Source organism: Canis lupus, chromosome 15, assembly GCF_003254725.2.
Source record: "Canis lupus dingo isolate Sandy chromosome 15, ASM325472v2, whole genome shotgun sequence".
Taxonomy (NCBI): domain Eukaryota; kingdom Metazoa; phylum Chordata; class Mammalia; order Carnivora; family Canidae; genus Canis; species Canis lupus.
Genome location: NC_064257.1, coordinates 1,286,215 through 1,312,776, shown reverse-complemented (window position 1 = coordinate 1,312,776; position 26,562 = coordinate 1,286,215). Strand labels below are relative to the sequence as shown.

Genomic DNA, 26,562 nt, shown 5'->3' with positions numbered 1-26,562 from the left:
TCTTCTGGGTGCCTTCACCAAACAGAATGGGGAGGAAGAACGGAGAGTAAAGTGTCATATACATCTTCCTCTCCTGCCTGCAGATGCTGCTGCAGGATGGCTACTCTCCTACTTCCCCCCGTCCACCCCCCCCCCAAAAAAAAACCCACAACATTTTAATGCAAGAATGCCCAAGGTCTCCGGCCTCTGCAAAAGTCATCACAGTTTTAAAGAGCAAATGCCAAACATCTCAGCTGGCCTCAGGTTTTCTCAGGCCCCACAGGGCAGCCTAACCCCAGAGCAAAACTGAAACCCTAGCAGGGCAGGAACTCTTCCCCTCCGGGAGGCATGGCGGACAGCTGGGACCTAAAGCAAGTGAGCCTGGGCGGTCCCCCTGCACTGGGGACCGCCCTCCCCCTTCAGTTAGGATCCTAGGGGCTCCGCAGGAGTGGTTCACACCTTCTACAGGGTTCAACAGGGGTCGGATGACCGAAGGGAAAATTCAGACAAGCAATGACCAGCGGAAAGGGCTGTGGGAGGGTCTTCAGATCAACAGCAACCCCAAGTCCATCCCACCCTGTCCCCAGTACACACGTGCTCTCTGCCCCTGTTTTTCACAGAAGTTGCTCCAGTCCTTCCACGTCTCCCCACACTCTCCCTGCCCCCCTCCCCCAGCAGACACATAGTTACATAAAAACATCTTAAACATGGGACCCAGCTCCCTGGGTCCGGGGGAGGGCCGGGAGACCAGGGGGCGCCGCTGGGGCGCACGGGCTGATCATTAGTGGGGGTTACATAATCACCCAGACGAGCGCTGGAGGACGTCCATGGAGACCAGCTCAGCGCACACCCCGTTCTCCGCCACCCCCAAGGCCCAGAGCGCGCGCGCACGCTGTGGCTCGCGGCGGCGGAGGGCAGCGGAGGGCAGCGGGGAGCGGGGGGCCGGGGGCGCACCTGGCTGCTGCCGCCAGAACCCCGAAGGCCGCTGCACCCCGCCCCCAAAGTTCAAGGGAGGGCCGAGCCACGGAAGCGGCCGCACCAACCAGCCGAAGGCGCCGGGCGCCGGGAGAGCCGGGCCTCGCGGCCACCTGCGTCCCGCCCCGCGCCGCCGACGGACAGGTGCCAGGTGGCACCACCAGGGTCTCTACTGTGAAGAGACGGTAACGTGTGCGGCCCGGCTGGGCGGGCGGGGGCGGGCGGGGGCGGGCGCGGGGCGAGGCGAGGCGAGGCGAGGCGAGGCGAGGCGAGGCTCCCAGCGGGGCTGGAGTTTGGTTTCCGTTTGGTTCCGCGGCCGGGGAGGCAGCGCGCGGTCCCGCTTCAGGGTCGCGGGGGGCGGGGGCGGGGGCGGGGGCGGGGGCGGGGAGGGCTGCGCGTCGGTGCGCGGCGCCCGCCGGGCCGCTCGGGGCATCTCGGGGCCGCTCGGGGCCGCTCGGGGCCGCTCGGGGCGTCCGGGCCCCCCCACCCCCCCCCACCCCCCCCCGCCCCGCAGAGCAGCCGCTCAGCCCCGGACGCGGTGCCCGAGAAAGGCAACGACGAGATGGAAACGCAGCGCGCCGCTCGCCCGTGGCGGCCGCAGGCAAAAAAGCACAATCAATAAACCCAGGCGCCAGGGATCCATCCGCCGCATACAAGTCCCGAGCCCCCTACCTTCGGCCTCGGGGTGGCACGCTGCTCCCGCGTCCTCGGACCCCACCGATCCACAGCCCCTTCTTCATGAAATACTCCGGCCAGTCGGGGCTTGGGGCGGTTTTTTCCTGAACACCTGTTTCAAGTAAGGGGTAGAGACCTCATTGAGGGCACTGTGCGTGCCTCTGTCCATCCAGGCATGCACGCGTGTTTGTACACACACATAAGCACACGGAGTGTGCACGGGCATTGGAGCCCCAAACTAGGCGGCCGGATAATGGGAGAGTCGGCTGCTTGTGAGCATGCTCGCGCCGGAACAGATCCACCCTCTGTTATTCCTCTGAATAAATATAAATCACGATCAGAAACCCAAACAGTAGCATCCCTCTTGGATTCCTGCTGCTGAAAGGCACGGAATAAATTCAGCCCGCAGACACGGAATCTAATCAGCAGCTGTTTGCTGAAGCCGGAGCCAACCCATGCCTCGCTGGTCTTTGCCACTATGAGTCCAGACCTTTTTTGAAAGGGGTTTTAACCTTTAAAGATACAGTGCACCAATTATCACTTCTGAATAGCTACTCCTCCGAGCGCAGGAAGCTTAGTCCCACGCCTACAGCCACAGGGCCGGCTGTGAAATCATGACAGAGTGGTCGTGATTTCATTTATCTGTGGCTTTTTAACAAAAAAAAAATATATATATATATATATATATATAGAGAGAGAGAGAGAGAGAGAGAGGGAATGCAAACGCAAGGTGTAAAGCTAGAGACACACATCTATTGCAGTGATGGGCTTCTCAGTGACTAATCGGCATGTTATGTAAACGCTATGATCCTTCACTTCTGAACACACATATTCACAGGGTCAGACAATGCAGGGAGACGACTGTCAGCACAGAGGGCGCCCCTCGCAAGCCCCAACTGCTGTCATAGGACCAGGAAGCCTGCCAAAGGGGCTGGAGGAAGTGTGGGCTTCGCCACCTTAACAGTTAACCCCAGGGTGCTCTTTCCGAATCTTGCCCCATGCTTCAGGTGCCATGTCCTCAAACTAAAGAATCATGCTGGCACTATTTCAAAAGTATAATGTAATCTAGGACCAGATCTTATTCCAAGACATTTTCTTCCTCCAACCAGAGTCTGGAATCAAAACTACCACCGGAACCTTTAGAGTCTCTAAGATTCAGACTTAGGCCCTTCTTCAAGACTGTGTTAACAACACTTTTTTTCTTTTTCTGGGCAAGGCTGAGCATCGAGGTAGCAAAATGCAGTGGGGGAGGGGGAGATAACCCCTAGCCCAAATTTTAAAAAAAATTATTCATTAAGTATTTCAGCCACCCAGGTGGTATTTGTTCCAATTTTGTTTTAGCTTTTAAAGAGGTAAAAAAATAAAAATAGAAATAAAAAAAAAAATAAAGAGGTTAGCACCGAAAAGGAACCAAAACTCCTAACCTCACTTATGCCTGAAAGGAAGGAAATTGCTCCTTATAGTTTCTTTTTCACCCTGGGAGCCCCAGAGCTCCAGAATGGCACTGGCTGCTTCTCTCTCTGGTTCCCACCCAGCAGCAGCAGCAGCAGCAGCACAGCAGCAGCTTACCTGAAGAGCAACCCTGGTGTTCCTACAGCCACTCCCTGGGGCATGTCCCTCTAGCCCTAGTATCAGAGCCCATTCCTTCCTTTGGCAAACCACTAAAACCAATGGGCTGTCCCCTCCCACCTCGTGGCAGGCACTGCCTATGCTGAGCTCTCCCAGCCACACACACACTCTCTTCTCTCCTCTCTTCCAGGGCTCCTTAGCAGAAAATTATCATATTTCATGTGTCATCGCTCTAGCTAGCTGGGCCCGTCACCGATTGGCTGGGCACTGGCAGCCGGAAATGTCACCAGCCACACAGGTTGCAACTGGCTCTCCCACGGCCACCAGCGACCTGAGCCCTGGAGGCAATGTGACAAGGCTCAGACCTACCACAGGGGGCCCGGCACTCCTCTCCCTGGCCTGGCCCGGTGCCCTCTCCCAGCTTCTCTATGTACCCAGCCCTGGGGGGAGGGGACTGCCAGGGGATGTGGATGGAATCTCCAGCAGTGCTGGGAGCCAGGGCTGCCTCCAGCTGCTGGGAGAGGGAGCTGCTCAAATTCCTGTTCTTCCTAGCATGTTGGGGAAGAAACTGAAGATTTCTCCACTCGGTTTTAAAGATTTGGAAAAAGTGTTCCCGACAAAAAACAGTCTCTCACATTTAAAAAAAATACAATGATCAGTAAGGCTGGGGTGAAGACAAGATTTTTTTTTTTAAGATTTTATTTTTTTACCCTTGGGAGTTTATCTGCTGCCGTTCTTCATTCCACATCCAACATCACATGCACCAAGGTATCATAATCATGATATCCCAAGGCTGACAGGGAACCCAGGAGGTGGCTCAGTCCATCCTCTTTCCTTGCACAGAACAGCCCTGACCCTCCAGAAAACAACCAGAGAAGGAAGGAAGGAAGCATCTTCACTTGGCTTGGCAATGCCTCGTGATACCCCACAAGTTTTTAAGAGTTAAATGGTCTTCGCAGTGACCAACTCGCATCACCGTGGCTGTAATGTAAGCTTGGTCCCTCTTGTCCTGTCTTCAGCAGGTTTAATGTGTCTTGCCATTTGTCTCACCTTATTCTGTTCTCCTTGACCAAATTAAACCCTACCTCTCTGGACCTTTTTGTGAAAGTTGATTCTCAAACCTTTAATTATGCTGCTTTATTCTTTAGTCTTTAAAGAAAAGCTTCCTAGAGCTAGGCTGAAAGGTCATTTGGTCCAGAAACCAAATGATGCTCCCCTCTATTTCCACTCTGGGGCTTTTTTGTCTCTGGGATAATAAATTGGACACATACATTTATTCCCACTCCTCTGGGGAAAAAATTATATAACCAATATATGAGTGGCAGTGCTGGGAGCCAGAGAAAGATGCCATCAATAAGGCCAGCATTTTGGAAAATATGAGGAAGATGTAAAGTAGATGGAATGTGGGTTAGCAAGAGCTGATTAAAAGTCCTGATAAAAGTCATCGTTCTGCATAGACCTCCTAAGAAGAAAGTGCACAGGTTTCCAGAAAAAGTCCGGGAAAATCCCAAGCTCAAAGGATCAGAGAGTCAATGAGGGTCATGGGCAATGGTTCAGAAGCAAATTACAGGACATTGGGAACTAAGCTGATTCTGTCCACACAGAATGGCAGTCAGTTCACAGCATCTTTGGAAAATGGGAAGTTTGTCCCTAATATGGGTAGAAGTCAAAGGCTGGATTGGGGCAAGACCCCAGCTCATTAGGGAATGAGGAGAAGGAGGAGGAGGAGGTTATTTAAGTCATCCGATGAGAGACAAGATGTAACAGAGAGTTCCCAAACATCCAAAGTTAGTCTGACAGGAGTTCCAGAAAGAGACAACATTGTTTATGAAGGAGAAAGCAATAATCAAAGAAGAAAAAGAAGAGGGATGTCTGGGTGGCTCAGTGGTTGGGCACCTGCCTTCAGCCCAGGTCACGATCCCAGGATCCAGGATCAAGTCCCGCATCGGGCTCCCTGCAGTGAGCCTGCTTCTCCCTCTGCCTGTGTCTCTGCCTCTGTGTGTGTGTGTGTGTGTGTGTGTGTGTGTCTCATGAATAAATAAATAAATCTTTTTTAAAAAAGACTATTTCTTTGAGTTGAAGAAAGACTTTAGGCCTTAGAGCATATAAGTGTGAGTGCTACGCAGGGATATGCCTGAAAGAATACACAGTTCTAGGGCCCCTGGGTGGTTCAGTCGGTTGAGCATCTGCCTTCAGCTCGGGTCATGATCCTAGGGTTCTAGGATCGAGTCCCACATCGGGGTCCCTCAGAGAGGAGCCTGCTTCTCCCTCTCCTACCTGTTTATACTCTCTCGCTCGCTATCTCTGTCTCTCTCTCTCTGTCTCTCAAATAAATAAAAAAACCTTTTTAAAAAATACACAATTCTAGATGTAGGCCGATACTCCAAGAACAAAGAGAAACAACTACAAGCTTCCTGATAAGGGAGAAAAATCAGGCTGCTTAAAAGAAAAGAAAATCAGACTGATATCATATTTCTCATCTTCAATGTTCTACTAGAAGACAGTGGCACGATTTTAACAGACTTCTAAGAGAGTATTATTGTAACTCAAGAATTCTCTCAGCTGCCAAACTACAATTTCTCTCATATGTGATGACAAAAGAAAGACATGTTCAAAGACACAGAAATTATATCACCCCAATACCCTTTACTACATTTTTAAAAAATTACTTGAAGGTCTATTCTGGCCAAGAAAAAAAAAATAAGCCAGAATAATGGACTCAAGAAAGGAGAAGATAAGTTATATAAGAAATGTAATGAGGAATAAAGTCAATAAAAGGTATGGTTACATATAAAAACAATTAATAATGCAGTTCTAAAGTTTAATTGCTAGAAGTTTTGAAATATGAGGCAGAAAGAGAGATATTTGGAATTAAACATTCATATGATTTCAACAATAACAACAAAAGGAAAATCTCAATAGAGAGGAGTAAGTAAAATCACTAGAATAAAAAACAGGAGGAGAGGATCATTATGGGAGGCAGTTAGAATTCCATCTATCTCCCCTCTTCCCACAGCCATATTAAAATGATAATAAGGAAGTTTTTTCAAGTCAAAATACACAATAATACAGAAAACAGGAGAAGAGCCATTAGCCAAGAAAATTGAAAAAGAAGGGATCCTTGGGTGGCTCAGTGGTTTAGCGCGGACTTCCGCCCAGGGCGTGGTCCTGGAGTCCCTGGATCGAGTCCCGCGTCCCGCATCCCGCTCTCTGCATGGAGCCTGCTTCTCCCTCTGCCTGTGTCTCTGCCTCTCTCTCTCTCTCTCTGTGTGTGTGTCTCCCATGAATAAATAAAATCTTTAAAAAAAAGAAAATTGAAAAATAAGAATTGGGGTGAGGGGATTCATTTTACCAACTATAAATATACACTCTAATGCTATAGTAAATAAAACAGTATATAGAGCAGATCTGGAAACCTACAAAATGGACTAATAGAAATGAATAAAGTCAAGTAACAGATTCAAGTGTAACATTTGCTGAAAACTGCATTTTAAATCAATAGGGCAAAGAACATATTACTCAATAAATGTCAGACTGTGCCTATTTAAAAAAAATATTACTTTTCAATCATACCTTATACAAAATATATTCTATCTTCACAAAAAAAAAAACACAAGAAAAAGTAGATGTTATGATTGATCAATAAATCATAGAGTGTTATAAAGTTGGGTTTTGTTTTCCTAATAGTGTTAAGAAAATAATGTGGCTATCTACTCTCTGCTTAACTACCATATGGTAGGGCCCCAAGGATATCTATACTTCTTCATCTCTGGAAAACCTGACTATTATCTTACATGGCAAAAAAAAGTGTGGTTAATTTAAGGATTTTGAGACAGGGAGATTATCCGGAATTATCAGGGAGGGCCCTAAGTGTAATCAAAGTAACCTTGTAAGAGGGAGGCGGAGGGCAGAGAGGAGGAGGCAATGTGAGCAGAGAGGCTAAGACTGGGGCGATGTGGCCACAAGCCAAGGAAACTGGGAAGCCACCATAAACCCAGAAGAGGCAAGGGACAGAGTCTTCTCCTAGAGGCTCTGGAAGGAGCACAGCCCTTCTGATCTCTTGAGTTTAGCCAGTGAAACTGATTTCAGATTTCTGGCCTCCAGAACACTAAGCAAATAAATACCTTGTGTTAAGCTACCAAGTTTGTGGTCATCTGGTACAGTGGCCATAAGAAACCAATACGGGCACCATGATGAGACAGAGTACTTCCTATGGGATCTATAGTGATTAGGGCCTGCAAGAACACTCACTCTATGTCTGGTGCTACTAAATTATATACATACCTTATATATATATATACCTTATAATTATATACATTAATTTCATCTAATTTGCATGGGAGAGTTGTAGTTACCATGACCCTAGCACTTAGTAGCACGCATGCCCGGGCAAGTTATCAAACCTTCTAATGCTGCTTTATATCACCTGGAAGGTCAAGGTAAGAATGACACCTACCTGATGTGATTGTTGAAAACAAAGTACAATCATCTAAGTAAAGTGCTCAGTACAGTGCCTGGTGATAGGATCTCCATAAATAGTCCTTTATGCTGGGCTACAGCCTGTCTCTAGTAATCTTCTCTCTGATTCTAGTTCTTCCCTTTGGATACACAGTACCTAACATTCAAATCTCTGCAGACAATGCCTTCAAGAATGTGAGCTTCTCCAAACTAAAAGTAACCAATTCCTTCAATAACCACTCCTGAAAATTCATCCAGAGTCCGCTTCCATCCTGATCACCAACCCTAAACATGTTCTTGTACATCTTAGGGTTTGGTCCCAGACTCATCACCATCATCGTTTTGGAATAGGAGTTGGCAAACAATAGCCCTTCGTGCAGGCTACTTTTTGTTTATAATCTGTGAGCTAAGAATGGTTTTAACATGTTTAATGGATTATTAAAAAAAAAAAAAAAAAAAGCAGGGGCGCCTGGGTGGTTCAGTCAGTTGAGCATCTGCCTTTAAGTTCAGGTCATGATCCCAGCGTCCTGGGATCGCCCAGCAATGACAATAATGATAATGAGCGGAGAGCCCTCTCCCACTGTCCCTCCCCTCACTTGTGCTCTCTCTCTTTCTCAAATAAATAAAATTTTAGAAAAAAAAGAAAAAACAATTTGCAACCATACATGACCTGCAGGGTCTAAAATATTTACTATTTGGCTCTTTTTAGAAAAAGTTTGCCAACTCCAGTTCTAGAAGATACTATACTTCTATCAACACAATGTAACATTGCCCAAGACTTTTTTTTTTTTTTTTTTTTTGGCAAACAGATTGCATTATTGTATCATATGATTTAATTATAAGACTCCAAATTGTTCAATCAGTATCCATTCTCCTCTCCTTACCTAGCAATAGTGTTTTAGCTAGGTCCATGGCTACTAGTTAAAGACTATGTTTCCTACCCTTGCCTTGTAGGAAGGTATGGCCAGGAGGCTAGGTTCTAGCCAGTGGGATATAAGCAGAGGTAAACTGTAAAATTTCCTACTCCTGCTCTTAAAGGGAAGGATTGTGCCCTCTCTCCTCTCTTGCCTTTCCCAGTGACTGGAAACTTGAACCTGATAGCCTTGTGTACAAAGGGTAGCAGAGCAACAAGATACAAGGAGCCTGGGTTTCTGGTCCTGTCATCATTCCACCCTATACTGCTTATTCTCAGTTTATCAGAGACAAATACACTTTTCATTTATTTATACCATTGTTATTTTAGGTCTATGATAGCAACTGAGTCTGTGCCCTAACCAATACACCTATCAATTTCATCTCCCAGGTATTTTTCACATTTGTGCATGCCAACCACACATCTCTCCCATTCTGCACTCATGCAGTCATTTTCTAGGCCCCATCACAACACCTTACATTTAGCTCCATTATATTTCATAGCATGAGAATCAGTCCATCATTTTACCCTGACATCTGGGACCCAATTCCATCATCCCAAGTAGCTTCCATCCTTTCTCATCTCACATCACTCTTCAAAAGGCACTTTAGTTTTAGCACCCTAAAGCCAGTGCTCATCAACACCTGATCAAGATTAAGAATGATGTAAGGAAAAGGAGAGTGACCTCAGTTTATGGGGAAAGAAATAACAGATTAAGCTAAATTCAGATGAAGGAGGAAGAGAAGAAGATGGAGATAAGCAGTTATGAAGCGCTTACTACATTCCAGGCACTCTGTTGGGAATTCCTCCATTATTATGTCATTTATTAAATATTCCATTCACTCATTCATTCATTTTGAAAGTTGTAATTTTAATTTTCTGAAGTGGTAACTACAAACACCTCCTGCTGGGGCAGAAAACCACAGCTTATTCAAATCCCTCTTAGCCTGAGTCCATGTGCACACCCACCCTCCTTTGGCTACCAGCATTCCTTGCCAGGTTCACAGCCAAAGATGAAAATACTCCAAGCACTTGTCTAAGAATTGTCCAATGTAGAACACTAGACAGTATTTCCATAAACCTCTACTACACTGGGTCATCTTGAGACAGAAAAGAAGTTCATGTTGGCCCTCTGTAGAACTGCACAGCAGGACGGAGCAGGTGGCTTCTGAGTGGTGTCAGACCATCTGGATTCAAACTCTGTGGACCTTGAGTCAATTGTCTAATCCTTTCTTGTTTAATTTCCTTATTTGTAAATTAGGGTTATATTAGCCTTACCACAACCATCTAAGCTAGATTTCCCACCTAGCTTGCAGATGATGAATGTGAGGCTTTTGTTCTTTGTCTGAGGGCAGACACAGTGACCATCAGATGAGGATTCAACCCTAGGTTCATTTGATTCCCACCTCATGCTCTTTCCTCTTCCAAAAATAAAGGAAGATATGATGATAAAGGCAGAAAATAAGTTACCATATCATGCCAAAAATGGTGATCTGCCCACCAGAGAGGTAAGGTCAGATGACTCTTCATGTGAAGCCTAAGATGACAGTGAAATGAAGTTAATGGTGGTTTTCTTTCAAATTCCTTAGAGAAGATGTCACTGGTTAGAGTGGAACAATACCCCAGGATGGCTCAAGTCCTTCTTTCCACATGCTTCAGCTTGTCTGGAGGCCTTGGTGGGGTGGTTTCCAATGCCAGAAAAAAAACAGCCAAGGCCAAGATGTATCCCCCTTCTTGCTTTTGCTTACCTAAAAGTAAATAATTTGGTATCTAAAGTCACACACATGTACACACAAGCACATACACTCACAATAAAACTTTGGAGGACTTAAACCTTAATATGTGAGGAAGTCCATCAGGGACCCCAGGGACCCATGGCAGATGTTAAGTATCACCAGGAAGTACACAGATTCTCTAGCAGGAGTGTTTTTATGACTGGAAAATTTTATTTTTTTTTTTTTGAAAAAAAATTTTTAAAGTATATTAAGATAAATTAAGAAAATATGTGAGCTAAAGTTCCTGGCAGCCTGAGGATCCTGTTTGTGACTGTATATCAAGATTCCTGTAGACTTTTGGAAAAATATAAGATCTCCCAAGTTTCTACAGGAGGGCCTTGGTAAATGTACATCTTTAAAGTTCCATAGATAATTCCAAAAATCCTAGTGAAGAATTACTGCTGGCTTCTGCTGTAGAAATCTATGGTCTTGGGACTCCTAGGTGGCTCAGTGTTTGAGCATCGGCCTTTGGCTCAGGTCATGATCCTCGGGTCCTGGGATTGAGTCCCACATCAGGCTCCCCACAGGGAGCCTGCTTCTCCCTCTGCCTGTGTCTCTGCCTCTCTCTGTGTGTCTCTCATGAATAAATAATTAAAATCTTTTAAAAAAAGAAAGAAAGAAAGAAAGCTATGGTCTTATCAAATTTTGCCAAGTCCAGATACCAATAGAATAAATGTGATATAGAGACATTCTAACAGATGAAGGAGTCTAAAAATCACATCCATAGACTCAGTCTATTAACAGTATTACATAAATACCATTGGCTAAAGTCAGGATAAGAAATGGAGTTGGAAGGTATAGGGACAAGGGCTTTCTGATATGCCAGAAAGTTGGAGGCAGAGACTGCTCAGATAACCAGCTCCTGAAGTCTGATTCTACTTTTTCTCCCAGATGATGACATGGCCTTGCCAGATTGAGTTTGAATTCAAGAACCAGGAGAACCCAATGATGATAAGAATTCTCTTCTAAGGAAGCATTAAGCCACGTGATTGGAGAAGTTCCTCCCGTGTTGGAAGCTTCTGGAGCAAAAGGAGTATGATGTAGCACAAAACAAGCCTCTCAGACCTTGTAAAATCTTACATTGGGTAGCCAGTGACATGGCGGTCATGTGCCCTAAATGGGGACTCTGGGTGCCTACCAGTTCCTGTACTGACCGGCCACATGAATCCCACTCCATATGACCACCTGGCTTCTGGGCAGCTTGCATATCCATGCTAAATAAACTCCATGTGTGTATGATGTATGGGAAGGGGGAAGTTTCCCTTCTGGCAACTCACAGCCCACCCAAAAATGCTGCAAGGATAAACATGGGGAAGTCATAATAAAAAGCAGATTTAAGGCCACAACTCCAGAGAGGAATCTTAAAAAATGATAGGAGCAGGATCAGAAATCTCAGACTGGAAAAGGGCTCTGACTAGTAAAGATCATGAATAAACACCACAAATTATATGTAATTTATTACATTCACCTGGGATCAAAACTCACATGCCTTCGGGGACCATACAAATAACATAAGAGTATGAAACCGCATGGTATATGCAGAAGAGAGCTATAGCGATCATGCTTCCTTGCAAATCTAATAAACAAACAAACAAACAAACAAACAAACAAAAGCTGTGTTGGCTAGAAACAGTTTAAATCAGAAGATGAACTGCCAATTTGTACCCCCTGGCCCCAGTGATTAATCCATAAGAGTAGAGGAAAAAAACTTTCATCCTTTCTTAGATAAAAATAATTAACTTTAAAAAAGTATTTTAAAGTCATCATCACCTCCAAGACCTAGTTGAGACAGGATAAAAAGCCAAAGTAAGATCTAGAAAGAGTTAAGGAATGCCTCTAAAAAGAGGATGTCTTCAAATAAATTGGTCAGATCGTCCCATCAGTAATTCTCAGGCTGGAGTTCCAAGAGCACAGTGAATCACAGGGGGCCAAGGTAGTGTGCAGGATGCTCTTCTAAACAAGTCTCATTTACAGTCTAAGGGTGTCCATACTACTCCCTGATAGTACAAAAGAGCTTTTATTTCTTTCCTTGGAGCTATTTTATCAAAAGTTCTCCCAATTTTTTGTTTTCTTTTTATTTTTAAATAATTTTAGACTAATAAAAAGGTTGTAAAGATTACACAAAGAACTCCCACATATCTTTCACCCAGCTTTCCCTGAGGGTAATTAATATCTCATATAACCATTGTACAATTATCAAAACCAGGAAACTGACATTGGTACAATGCTATTAACTATAAATTTTCCTCTAATTTTGTCAGTTTTTCCACTAATGTTCTTTTTCCGTTCTAGGTTTCAATCCAGGATTGCACATTGCATTGAGTTGTCTTTTCTCTTGGGTCTCCTCTGATCTGTGGCTATTCCTCAGTCTTTCCTTGTTTTTTATGCCCTTGACACTTTAACAGAGCATTGGTCAGGTATTTTGTAGACTGTCCCTTAATTTGGGTTTGTCTGATGTTCCCTCGTGATTAGAATGGAATTATAGTTTTCGGCAACAATACCACAGAAATGATGTGCCTTCATACATCCAATCAGGGCGGGGGTCATAATGTCAGTATGTGTGGTGATATGAACCTTGATCCCTTGGTTAAGGTAATGTCTTCGAGATTTCTCCACTATAAAGCTACTATTTTTCCCTTTGCAGTTGACAAAAATTGGAGGAGAGTACTTTGAATCCATGCAAATGTCTGTTTCTCTTCAGACTTTCACTCACTAATTTTAGGATTCATTATGTGAACTGTCAGCAATTATGGCTGTGGTATTCCAATGGTGACTTTCTATTTCCCTTATTCTCTACATTTGTTAACTGGAATTCTTCTATGAGAAGAATTATCCTTTCTCCCCATTAAATAACCAGATTATTCTACTTTGGTTTTTACCAATATGAACTCATGGATATTTATTTTGTTTTTTGAGTTATAGCCTAATATATTGGGTTGTTGTTGTTGCTATTGTTGTTTGGCTAAAATTGCTCCAGCTTTGACCATTGAGACCTCTTTCACAAGAGCTCCTGTATTTCACATAATCCTGTTGTTTTAGTTGTTGTTTTGTTGTTGTTGTTGTTGATTAGCACTTCCTTATTTGTGGCACCACTGATGCTCCAGGATCACCTTGTATTTCCCCTTCTCAGTCTCAAAGTCTCTGGTTCCTGTAATTGGCTTTTCGAAACTGAGTTCTGGGCACTGAATGTGCTCATTACTACTAGGGTGCAGTTTCTAGGCAATCCCAGTGGTTGGTCCGTCTGGCTGGAGGTTTATTAATTTCATTGATCTTTTCAAAGAACCAGCTTTTGGTTTGATACTTCCGAATTGCTTTTCTGTTTCCAATTCATTGACTTTTGCTCTTATTTTAATTATTTCCTTCCTTCTGTTTGTTTTAGTTTTAATTTGCTCTTCTTTCTCTAGTTATTTTTAAGGTTGATGCTTCTATTAGTGGCTGGAGATCTTTCTTCTTTTCTTTTTTTTAAGATTTTATTTATTTATTCATGAGAGACACAGAGAGAGGCAGAGACACAGGCAGAGGGAGAAGTAGGCTTCCTGCAGGGAGCCTGATGCAGGACTCGATCCCAGTACCCTGGGATCACAACGTGAGCCAAAGGCAGACACTTAACCATTGAGCCAAACAGGTGGCCCTCTTCTTTTCTTTCTTTTTTTTTTTTATTTATTTATGATAGTCACACAGAGAGATAGAGAGAGACAGAGATACAGGCAGAGAGAGAAGCAGGCTCCATGCACTGGGAGCCCGACGTGGGATCCGATCCCGGGTCTCCAGGATCGCGCCCTGGGCCAAATGCAGGCGCTAAACCGCTGCGTCACCCAGGGATCCCTCTTCTTTTCTAATATAAATCATTTAACCTACAATTTTCCCCCTGAGCACTGCTTTGGCTGCATCTCACAAATTTGACATGTTGCTTCCTTTTCATTCAGTTAAAAATATTTTCAAATTCTTCCTCTTTGACATATAGGTTATTTAGATGTATGTTGTATATTTTCCATATATTTGGGAGTTTTCTGGGTATATTTCTGTACTGATTTCTGGTTTAATCCCATCGTGGTTCATAAACATACTCTGTATAATTTGTATTCTTTTAAAGTTAGGATTTGTTTTATGGCAAAAATATAGCATCTTGTGGTGAATGTTTCACATGCACTACAGAAGGATATGTTGTAAAGAGGAGTATTCTATAAATATAAATTAGGTCAAGTTGGTTGACATCATTGTTCAGGTCATTATATTCTTAACATTCTTCCTACTTAACACTTATAGAGAAAAAAACATTGATGTTTTCAACTCTAATTATGAAGTTGTCTATTTCATTTTTTAATTCTAACAGTTTTTGCATTATGTATTTAAGAACTTGGTTGTTAAGTACACACCTACTTGGGATTGTTACTTCTTGGAGAATTGAGCTTTTTATAATTATTTAATCACTCTTTATCCCTGAGAAAGCCTTTGCTCTAAAGTCTATTTTGTCTGATATTAATATAAAGACTCCAGTTTTATTTTGATTAGTGTTTGCATAGGTATCTTTTTCTATCCTCTTACTTTTAACCCATCTATCTTTATATCTGAAGTGGGTTTTGTATAGTTTGGTCTCGCTTTTTTTTAATCCAATCTGACAATCTCTATCTTTTAATTGGTGTGGTTAGACCATTCACATTTAATGTGGTTATTGAGATGACTGAATTAAAATCTACTATCTTGCTAGCTGTTTTCATATTTGTTCCATCTTTTCTTTCTTTTTTTAATTTAATTTGTTGTTGTTGTTAACCTGGTTTGGGAATGGAGAGAAGGAAGCGTTCTCTGTTGTTCTGATTAAGCCTCAGTCTTAGACAAGCACTGCATCACTGAGTCCTGGAGGTGTAGTCTTCTCAGTAATCTTACCCCACCTCTGGGTTACTTCTGAATCTAGTACATGTACCTTCATTTCCCTAGGAGTTAAGAGTTTTTTCCTGTTCCCTTTCTCTAGGTATAGTAGGATTTCACCAGTATCCTAAGGATGATAGTGCTCATCCTTACACACATACTACACAAATTAAGGCTTTTATTCATAGGGAAAAAAGGGTCCTAGTGGAACTTCTTACCCCTCCCACAGCAACTTCTGTTCTTCTTCAGCAATGTACCACAAGGGAGACTTTCTGCAGTCTCTCCCAACCATTTCTGTGAGCTCATGGTGGGTTCATGGAGAAATGCCTGCCAGAAGGCATAGATCTTATTTGTGGACCCTAGTTTCACCCTCTTTTGCTAGTGTGCACTCAGCCAGACTCCACCTATTCATCAATCACCCTGGCTGAATTTTTACAGGTGTCTGGCTGCCTCCTGCCCAGGTAAGTAAGTGCTTATGTCTCATTTCTCCCTGCAGATCCTGTCTCTTCCTATATTCTGACACTGATAGTTTCCCAAGAACCTCAGTACTCCAGTGGGCTCAAGAAAAGTGAATTTGCTGTTTGTCAAGACTTCTTTCACTGTAAGTTCAGGAGTAATTCTCTTTCAAGCTCTCTACATCTGTGAGTAGAAACGAGAACCCTACTTCTTTTAATGTGGCTCTTATGCATCTTTTGCAATAGCAATCAGAAGATATGGCAGGTGGTCAGAATAATCATTGCCTTCTTGGAAATTTCTCTAAGGGCCTTAGCAATGACAGATGTCCCAGAAACACCTCTATCTGTTGTTTTTTGAGAAATATAAGATATGGGGGAAAGTCCCATAGGAGTTTAAGTAAAATATAAATGATGTACACCAATTTTCATAAAGTAGAAGGTGGAACCTATATGAACTGACTATCAGTCAGCTATAATCCAGGACAATTGTCTGGCTGAAAGTACCTACCAGTCTGCAATTGCCTGGCAAAGAATATGATGCTACACAGCAAACATTATGGCTAGCTAAGAATAAATTAACTCTAGAGAATTTCTAACCCATTTAAGTCAATTTCAGAATTTTCATACATGTCACTATTTAGTGAGAAATACAACAGGTGACTGACTACTCAAAATTAGGCCAATGAGAAAAATGTCATACTTATGTTTTACTATTTATGATGTTTTTTCCAAAGGTAAGTCTTGCCATTAACCAGTAACTACTTCATTTATCATCATCATCATCAATAATGAAAATGGAACAATACCATTTAGTGATCGCTTACTACAAGCCAGAGACAATACAAATATTTTCTCATTTCATCAGATAAAAACTCAGTGAGAAAACTGGGACTCAGAGGGATTACAAAACTTGTCCAATATACAGAGCTAGTATGTGGTACAACCAGAATTAAACCCCAGGTTAGACTACTAAGATCTTACTTTTAACTGCTGACCTTGAGTGCCCCAGAATAATGTTAATTAAGATTTTGTGTTGCCCATTGAGTATTTCCTTCTGTCATTTACAATGCTGGAAGAGGTCCACCCTTGCATAAGAACACAAAAGCATCAGAAATGCCTTATTGGCTAACACCAGTTGTCTGACCAGAAAGACATTTGGTTTCAGAATGGTAACAAGAGACCATTTGTTGAGAGCATGACAACTGACCTTTATGAGGTTGGTTTGAAAAAAGGGTATAACTGCCCTCCATATTTTCTGAATTTCTCCCTCTCTCTCTGTATACATATATGTGTACATACCAAATATTCTTTTCTTCCTTAAAACACTACATTATGATGCTGTCATCCAGTAATTTATTTGTAGTCTGCCTGAAATTACATATGGTATAATACATATAACGTACACATATATCACAATTCTTAAGAATAGGGAACTCAAATTCAAATACAAATAAAAGATATAATTTTTTCAACTTAAAATTAATTTAAAAATAAAACTAAATAATAAAGAACTCTGTAACGTATCTACTATCTCTGATAAAGAGACTCATAACATGACCTTCTAAGCTTATCTTAAATATATGGTGTATAGTCACTACTAAATCTACAGGTGGGAGAGACAAGCTACACTCAAGCATAGTTCACTTTACCTAAACAACTGTGTAAAATAAGATAGCAAAAACAGGGTACCCTGGGTGGCTTAGCGGTTTAGCGCCTGCCTTCGGCCCAAGGTGTGATCCTGGAGTCACGGGATCGAGTCCCACATTCAGGCTTCCTGGATGGAGCCTGCTTCTCCCTCTGCCTGTGTCTCTGCCTCTTTCTCTGTGTCTCTCCTGAATAAATAAATAAAATATCAAAAGAAAAAAAAAAAAAAGAACTGGTAGCTTTAAAAAAAAAAAAAAAAAAAAAAAGACAGCAAAAACAATAAGAAGCAATGGCAATTGCCAGCAATTAAAGATTGCCACAAAGAGCAAAGGGCAGTAGTCATCTGGAGAAATTCAGTTCAAGGGTGAATGTAAAGCACCCTTGAAATCACCCCAAGATGAAGTACCAACCGAGGTGGCCCTGCCAGGATCTCGAATTTTAACCCAAAGCAATAACTAGTGCTTTCCTACCTTTTCCAAGTCAAGATATACATAGAAAATGATTCCATTTACATGAGACACTGGGGAAGATAGAGGCAATTACCTGACCCAGGGGCCTCTGTCACCCCAAACCCCTCCTGGCTTCCATAAGAGGTGGATCATATTTCCACACACCTGAAATCCATTCACAACACACCAGTGAGTGGCTGCCCACCAGGTGGAAAACTCCGCAATAACCTGTGTCCAAAAGTAGTTCAATTATGTTTGATTTACTCTACTTAAGAAGTTGGGAAAATATGCAATACATCAGAGCAATATGTTCATCAGAAGTGGTTAATATTAAAACATTTTGATGCTTAAAGGGTAAGCTTCAGTTATTAGAAAAATTAACTCTTGGAATGCCTTGCTTCCTGAGGATACAGAAATACAAAACGTGAATGCTCTGCAATTCATTGGGCTTCAAAGTTTCCATCAAATTGCCCAATTACTCTTAAGATATTGTTTTAAACTCTGAATTAACCTTATCAATATACATAATGCTTTAAATCCATGACTTTCTTAGCCAAACCAAAACATTTGGTTACCTTAGTATTATACTATTCCCCCCATTTGTTCTTAACCAATTTTTAAAAGACTTTTATTTATTTCCTTGAGAGAGATAGAGAAAGAACACGAGTGGGGGTTGGGAGAGGCAGAGGGAGAGGGAGAAGCAAACTCCCTGCTGAGCAGGGAGCTGGACATGGGGCTCAATTCCAGGACCCCAAGGTCATAACCTGAGCCAAAAGTAGATGCTTAACTGACTGAGCTACCAGGCCCCCTGGTACTAACCATTTTAGAACAAGAAAACCTTAGTTACCTATCCTCTTCTTTAAAAACAAAAATAACACAGTACATGCTAGTATCAAGAAACTAAAACCTGAAATATATAAAACAGAAAAAGAAAAGTAGTTCTCTTTGCAACCCTAGGAATCTCATTTCCTAGAAATAATTTCTACTAACAATCAGCTTTTCAGTCTTCCATATAGGGAGGACAGACTCCCCAAACACTATTACCCAAAACTAGATAACTGAATACCAAGTGACCAAAATAACAAATATCTATCCCACACACGGAGGTCAGGTGGGGTTTACCCCTTTCCTGCACTCCTGAGGTACAGCATATGATTTGGGCCTAAATCATGGAGTAAATCACTTTCTTCCTAGTCACAATGCTAATTCAACATAGTCACCTGATTTTTTAAAGCACCAGTGAGATGCAAAGAAGCTTCCAAAGAAGCTTCTGGAAGGTCAGCCTTCCAGAAGACAATCTGGTTCACTCTCGTGTGTATTGAAATTGAGAGGATCTAAGGCCTTGACAGCATTGTCCAAGATGGTAGCCACTAACCACATGTAGCTGTTGAGTATTTGAAATGTGACTAGTACAAATTGAGACACGATGTAAAATTCACCCCAGATTCCAAAACTTAAGAAAAAGGAATGTAAAATATCTCACTCAAAATTTTTGTACTGATTACATGTTGAATTGATGATGCATGTGACTCATATCCTACCTCTACTGGACAGCACTGGTCTAGAACATTTGAACATTTGAAACCTTGATAAAGCCAGACCTGATTTTAGCCCTACCCGTGGATTTTTCAGGTATCTGAACTAATAAATGCCTATTTTGCTAAAACAAATTCTGACTGGGCTTCCTAGGACCTGCACCTGAAAGTCCTAATTAATATAATGTATAGTCAAATGTAGAATGATACTACATATTCAAGATACTACTCTTTTCACTGAACAACAGATCATGGGCATTTATCCATGAAGATACCCTTAAAAGTAGTGAGGCCAGATTTGCACAAAGAATTCCGTACTGGACAAATCACATACTTCTTTTCTGTACTGGACAAATCACATACTTCTTTTCTGTTTATACTGCTGTGTCCAGGATATGGCACCAGCTTGCTTTCAGGACCTCTGGTATCAACACTCTTTTTTGTCTCAGGCCTTTGTACACACTTACTTCTGCTGGAACTTTGTCTTCTCTTTGCATTTGTCTGATCCCTCACATCACAACTTAAATGCCACATCCTCAAAGCTGAGTTCTCTTATTACTCAGTTTAGAGTAGGTCTTCCTATTATTGCCTCTCATAGCACCTCATCTACTCTATATGTGTGAACCAAAATATATCATTGATCCTTGAACAACATGAGGCTATGGGCACCAACCCTCTGAGAAGTTGAAAATCCATGTATTACTTCTGACTCCCCAGAAACTTAACTACTTAATAGCTTACTGTTGAATGGAAGCCTTACCAATAACACAGTGGATTAGCACCTATTTTATAGGTTATATGTACTACATATTTATTCTTATTATAAAATAAGCTAGAGATAAGAAAATCATAAGAAACAGAAAATACCTTTACAGTACTATGCTGTATTTGTCCAGAAAAAAATCCACATATAAGTGGACCCACACAGTTCAAATTCACGTTTTTAGGGTCAACTTTATATCAATTTCTCTAGATGTCTGTTTAATGTCTATCTTACTCCTTCCCACTACACTATAAACAGCATTAGTGTAGACCATGGGTATGTGGTTCAGCCTTTTATTCTCAGCATGTGGCATAGTACCCTACATAAGTGCTCCATAACATCTGCTGAATGCCAAGAATGAATGTAAAAGGGGACAGGAGAAAGAGGAAGGCCCAGAAGGTGAAGTAGTATGGTAAGGGAATCCAGATAATCCATGTAACCAAGCCACAGAAAGGGGTTGGTTAATGCTGTTTATCAGAACCATAAGGAAAGTAAGGGTGAGAACTGACAAATGAACAGCAGGTCTTGAAGGATTTGAAAGTCAGTGGTTCCCTGGATTTTCCCCTAGGCATAAAGTAAATGATCAGAGACACAAATGGTGAAGTCTGCAGTTCAAGAATTCCTGAACTTCACACAATAAACAGTCTGCCTCAGATTTTGTTTTCTGTTAGTGACAACATGGTTCTTAGACTCATTCTTATAACCTTAACACAATAATATGGGAGGACCTGGGCTCTGACTCTGCTCTAAGACAAGATCACACTCTTGACTTCTACTTTATGGAACTTCTCATGAACCTGGTTCACCCCAGTTATAGGCCAGCCAGCCTTTGTGGACTCCTTCAAAGTGAAGAATAGCTGTTATTTCCTTATATACATTCTTATTCTCACATGGGGTCTACCATGCTGGCTTTACTCTTTTTACTTTATACTTTGAGGAAGGAAATTTTATGACTGAAACTCTTTAGGACTGATACATATAGTCTCTTAATTATTCCTCTGGATGTGAAGCCTCTCTTTAAATGAGAATGTCTCTCTGTTTTGGTTAAATGTGATACATATGGGGCGCCTGGGTAGCTCAACCTCTTAAGTGTCTGACTTCAGCTCAGGACATGATCCCAGGGTCCTGAGATCAAGCCATGAGTCAGGCTCCCTGCTCAGCAGGGGAGTCTGCTTTTCGCTCTCCCTCTGCCCCTCCCCCATTTGTGCTCTCTCTCTTGCTCACTCTCTCTCTCAAATAAACAAATAAAGTCTTTTAAAAAATAAATGTGGTACATATTTTTAGCTCATTAATTTTATCACGGAGACGTTGATAGATATAAAAGAATTCAAACTGTGTTTATTATGATATAAAGAACAAAATAAAAAATGACATCCTTGAACCAAGCTCCAACTTAAGATCTAGAATATTATCCTTGAAGCCTTCTGTGTGGCCCTCTCTGGTTTCATGGCTTGTTTATTTTTTTATTTTTATTTTTTTTTAAAGAATGCAAACCACTTGATTAGTGAACTCCGGCAACCTGGGCTTAGAGGGGAGTGAACCTTAGAGGAACTGTGGTGCTGTCCACCGGGCAGGTGCTGACGAGTCTTGAGAAAGGTGGACAGCCTTTCTCTCTCTCTATCTCTCTCTCTCTCTCTAAATTGTCAACATTTCCTCTCTTTCTCTTAGAAGGACTGGGGAAGATTACCTATACAGAAAGCCAGAAAGCAGGTACAGAGCCCTGAAATTCTGTCTCCTGCCTTTTCTAACAGATGGCTTCCATTAGGGCTTACTAGGTATTTTTCTTTAACAGAATCAGGCATGCACTGGAAAAGCAAACATTGGGATCATAGAACTGGCAACCACTGATGTATTATAGAAATACAGAAATTTGATAGCTGGAAAATACCTCAGTGATAATTAAATCCAATCTCCTTGTTTTAGAGCTGAGAAAACCATGGCATAGTATTTATACAAGATCATTTGGCTAAATACATGCTTCAGTCTCCAAATCATTATTTTTGTTTCCTATTATTCAATTCCCATTATTGATAGATTTTCTTTATTGATAATTAAATCACACTATTGATCATATTTTACTTTAGTCTGAAGCACCTGGCCTGACCTAGAGTATTAATTAGTATTTTCATTTAGCAATATTAACAAAAATGATTTTTGAGCCACACATAAAAAGAAAATACATTTTCATCTCAATAAAAAAACACTATTTTATTCATAACAGCATTTCTGCTTTCAATCAAGTCATTAAATAATCTATCACACTTTTCTGATACCCTGAGATTCTTTGCCTCTTATTTCTACTTCTAATAAAGTATATAATTGAGCTGAATCTTTAAAAATATAAATGCTTCAGCATAATTCTAAATGGTGGAAGTGATACTCATTGAGTTCTCTGTCATATCAGCAACCCATAGGTTGCTACTATTCAATTGGTTAACCAAAAACCCTGAATGCCCATTAGGTGACCAATACTGTTGGAATTGGTCAAAAATGTGTCTTATTCAAGATAAAAAAAAAAAAGTTTTCAATTTTATATTTTCAAGAATACTTGTATTTGTTTGCTTGTTTATTTTATTCAATTGATTATATTTCTGTTATTCTCAGAGCACTTTACTAGGTACTGTTGGGAATAAAGCAGATGCAGACCCATCCCTTAGAGAATATATAATGAAGAAATAAAGGAAAATGTTTGTATAAACATCTACAATATATGACCTATGAGAGTGATCACGAACTCAAATGTCCACAGAGGCCAGGCAGATGATATCATGCATGAAACAAGGTGAGTGTTAGGCAACAGGAAATGCAAAATATAAAACAAATGGTCCCTCTAAAAGAATTTTATTCTTTGTTTTAAGAGAAAGGATGGAGAAAGAGAAGTTAGAAGCTGTGAGAAGGGCAGGGAGAAAAAAGTAAGAGAGAAAACACAAGAGAGGAGAGCATGAAGAAAGAGGAGAAAGCAAGAAGGGATAAAGATACAGTAGAGAGAAAGGGAATAAGAGGAGATGGTGAAAAGGGAGGAGGGAGAGGAAGGAGAAAGGAAGATAAGAGAAGGCTGGAGAGAGAAGAAAAAGGAGAGAGGAGAAAGAGGGAGAAAGGTTGGGGGCGGAGGAGAAAGATGAGGAAGGGGAGAGTACAGAGGGAGGGAAGAAGAGGAAGGGGAAGGGAGGGGAGAGAAGGGGAAAGTACCAGGACTGAGCCTTGAGGAACTCCAGGACTTCCACACTGAGAGGTCAGGTAGAGACCAGGGTGATAAAAGAAAACCCAGGAGAGCACAGTGTCCCAAGACTCACAAGGAGTAAGTGTTTCAAGATAGAGAAGATGGTCAACAGTGTCAAATTTTGCTGAAACTATCTATTGGATTTGACAAAACTGAGGTCACTGACTGGTAGCCTCGACAAGAGCAGTTTCAGCAGTGTAGTAGAGTCAGAGGCCAGGCTGCAGTATACTGAAAAGTGGATGGAAGGCAGAGAAAGAGACATTGCTTGAAGACAACCCTTCCAATAAGTTTTACTCTGAAGGAAACAAAGAAATTGGGCAGTAGTAAGAGTGGGGAAAAAAAAGAGTGGAACAAGCAGTCATGGAAGAGGTGGTGTTTTTGAAAGGCAGTTGGTACCAACAAATGCCAATAAGCACATAAAAAGATGTTCAACATCACTAATCATAAGGGAAATTGAAATCAAAACTACATTGAAATACCACCTTTAGGATAGCTGCTATTTAAAAAAAAAACAGAAAGTAAATTTTGGCAAATATGTGGAGAAATTGAGACTCTTGTGCACTGTTAGTGCACTGTGGGAAACAGTATGGTGGTTCTTCAAAAAATTAAAAATACAATTATCATCTGATCTAGTCATTTCACTTCTGGGGATACACCCAAAAGAATTGAAAGCAGGGTCTCAAAGAGCTGTCTGTACACTCATTCTTCGCAGCATTATTTACAATAGCCAAAACACAGAAGCAACCCAAGTGCCCACTGATGAATGAATAAGCAAAATATGGTATATACATACAATAAAATACTATTCATCCTTAAAAACTTAGGACACTGACATATGCCACAACATGGATGAATCTAGAGCACTTTACGATAAGTGAAAAATACAAATACTATACAATTCCACTTATATGAGATATTTAAAGTAGTCAACACATAGAGACATAAAGTAGGATGGTAGTTGCCAGGGATGGGAGGGAAGGGGGAATGGTGAGTTATTGTTTAATGGGTATGAGTTTCAGTTTTACCAAATGAAAAGACTTACGGAGATGGATGGTGGTGATGGCTGTACAACATTATAAATGTATACTGTATACTTAAAGGTAGTTATGATAAATTACATGTTATGTATATTTTGTCACAATTTAAAAATTGAAAAAAAAAACCCACTGATATCAATTCAAGTTTGTCTACTAAAGGGAATGATCCATTGATTGTGTTAAAGGAAGATGGCCAAAGGAGTCAAATACTAGAGGAGGGGAATGGAATACACAAGGGCAGTCTCTGATTGAAGGAGGGACACTTCTGCTATCACACTGCAGAGAGGTAGGAAAAGATGGGTGTACCAGCATGGTGATAAATTTGGTGGTGAAAATGTGAGGGAATTATCATCACCTGGATTTTTTTTCTACATATAATGTAAGGGAGGATGTCATCTGACAATAAGGAAGGAGGGTAAGAGATTTGCAGAGAAGAGAGAAGGGAGACAATAAGCAAAATATGTCAGTCTAAAAGTCTAAAAAGGACAAATACGGTATGATTACACTTATATGAGATTCCTAAAAAGAGTCAAATTCATAGAAACAGAAAGTAAAATGGTAGTTTCCAGGGGCCAAAGGTAGGGAGGAGTAGGGAGTTATTGTTTAGTGGGTATAGAGTTACAGTTTTCCAAGATGAGAAAAGTTCTGCAGATGGATGGTAGTGATGGTTGTATAACAATGTGAATGTGCTTAGTGCCACTGAACTGTAGTCTTAAAAATGGTAGAAATGGGTTGCCTGGGTGGCTCAGTCAGTTAAGTGTCTAACTTTTGGTTTCAGCTCAGATCATGATCTTATGGGTCATGGGACTGAGCCCCACATTGGGCTCTGCACTCAGCAGGGAGTCTGCTTAAAGATTCTCTCCCTCTGTCCCTTCCCCAACTCTCTCTTCTCCCTCTTCTCTCTCTCTCTCTCTCTCTCTCTCTCAAATAAATAAGTCTTGGGGCATCTGGGTGACTCAGTTGGTTAAGCATCTGCCTTCCGCTCACATCATGATCCCAGGGTTCTGGGATCAAGCCTCACATTGGGCTCCCTGATCAGCAAGGAGTCTGCTTTTCCCTCTCTCTCTGCTACTTCCCCTACTAGTGCTCTCTTGTGCTCTCTCTCTCGCAATAAATAAAATCTTTTAAAAATTAAATAAGAAATGCATCTTTAAAAAATGGTTAAGATGGCAAATTTTATGTTATGTATATTTTACTACAATTTGAAAAAAAATTAAGCAAAAAAATTAGCCATAGGAATATCTTTTAATGCTGGATGTTTTAATATCTTTTATTAATATGAACACAGTTTTAACCAGGGCTATCTTCTCCAAGACCATTGGGGATCACTTAGGAAAGAGAGATTTGACTTTTTGCTTAAAATATGGTACCGCACTCTCCCCAAAAGGGTATTTCTAACAAAAACTGTCTACCCTAGGATTACTTTGTCCCTTGGGGTTTGTATAACCAGGAGTTACACATAGCAGATTAATTTAAAAGATTTTTCTAAGATTCTGATGGTTGTTTCTAATCAGAGCTTTGTATGGGCACTGATCCATAATATCTGCTTTTATGCTTCTGACCAAAATGCTCCAGAGTGGAAAGTTCTATCCTTCCCCTCCATTCCCACAGGAAAAATTGCTGCACTGTGAGCTACTACTGAGGTTGAGAAGCCACTTGGGAAGGATTTACCTTCCCAAGGTAAAACTCTGCATCTTGTCCAACATTAATACAAGATGTAAATAACAGGAGAAACTGTGCAGGAAGGAGAGGAGAGAGAGTATATGGGAACTCTCTGTACTCTTGACTGATCTGCTATAAACCTAAAACTGCTAAAAAAAAAATAATAATAATAATGTCTATTAATTAAAAAATTAAAACTCTGCATCTTAAATTCTTTGAGTTGTTGGTGTAGCATTCAGTCTTATTGGTCTATTTGTATTGATTTACTTGTTTATTATAAGTATAAATGATGCTTTCTTATTAAGGAAATATAGTCTCATTTAAGCATGCAATAAATCTGGCCATAAATTTAAGGATATTTTGTGAGCTAGTCACCATTCCAACCATACTTGAACATTGGGGAAGGAAAAAAGGAAACATCATTAGATGCAATCTGTATGTATTATAAGCCCCTAGTTTCTGCTCCTGGTTACATTGAAAACCCCACATTTTTAACACATGGCTTTCCTTCTCTTGTACCACTGAGACAAGCACACATAGACACACTAAGGCCCTTGTCCATAAAGACAGTTAAATATTGGAAAAAG

General features: G+C 41.3%; 1 protein-coding gene and 1 long non-coding RNA gene across 11 annotated transcripts in view; one reads left to right on the top strand and one right to left on the bottom strand.

Annotated features, from left to right (window-relative positions):
• HIVEP3 (HIVEP zinc finger 3) overlaps positions 1–26,562 on the bottom strand; it is a 459,145-nt gene that overhangs the window by 365,369 nt on the left and 67,214 nt on the right. For 2 of the 6 annotated variants that reach the window (XM_049093980.1, XM_049093975.1), the window contains exon 2: positions 1,627–1,741. The exons of 1 other annotated variant lie outside the window; for it this stretch is intronic. The gene's annotated coding sequence lies outside the window, so the exon portion shown is untranslated. Of the gene's footprint in view, positions 1–1,626; positions 2,308–3,198; positions 3,379–26,562 lie in introns of those variants that run through there. 3 more of the 6 variants (XM_049093979.1, XM_049093974.1, XM_049093977.1) reach the window with 3 other exon arrangements.
• LOC112642273 (uncharacterized) overlaps positions 690–26,562 on the top strand; it is a 34,555-nt gene continuing 8,682 nt past the window's right edge. For 2 of the 5 annotated variants that reach the window (XR_003125121.3, XR_003125118.3), the window contains exons 1-4: positions 701–1,139; positions 15,707–15,811; positions 22,661–22,838; positions 24,473–24,599. This is a non-coding gene — a long non-coding RNA (uncharacterized LOC112642273). Of the gene's footprint in view, positions 1,140–11,235; positions 11,378–15,706; positions 15,812–22,660; positions 22,839–24,472; positions 24,600–26,562 lie in introns of all 5 variants that reach the window. The other 3 variants (XR_004805061.2, XR_003125119.3, XR_003125122.3) reach the window with 3 other exon arrangements.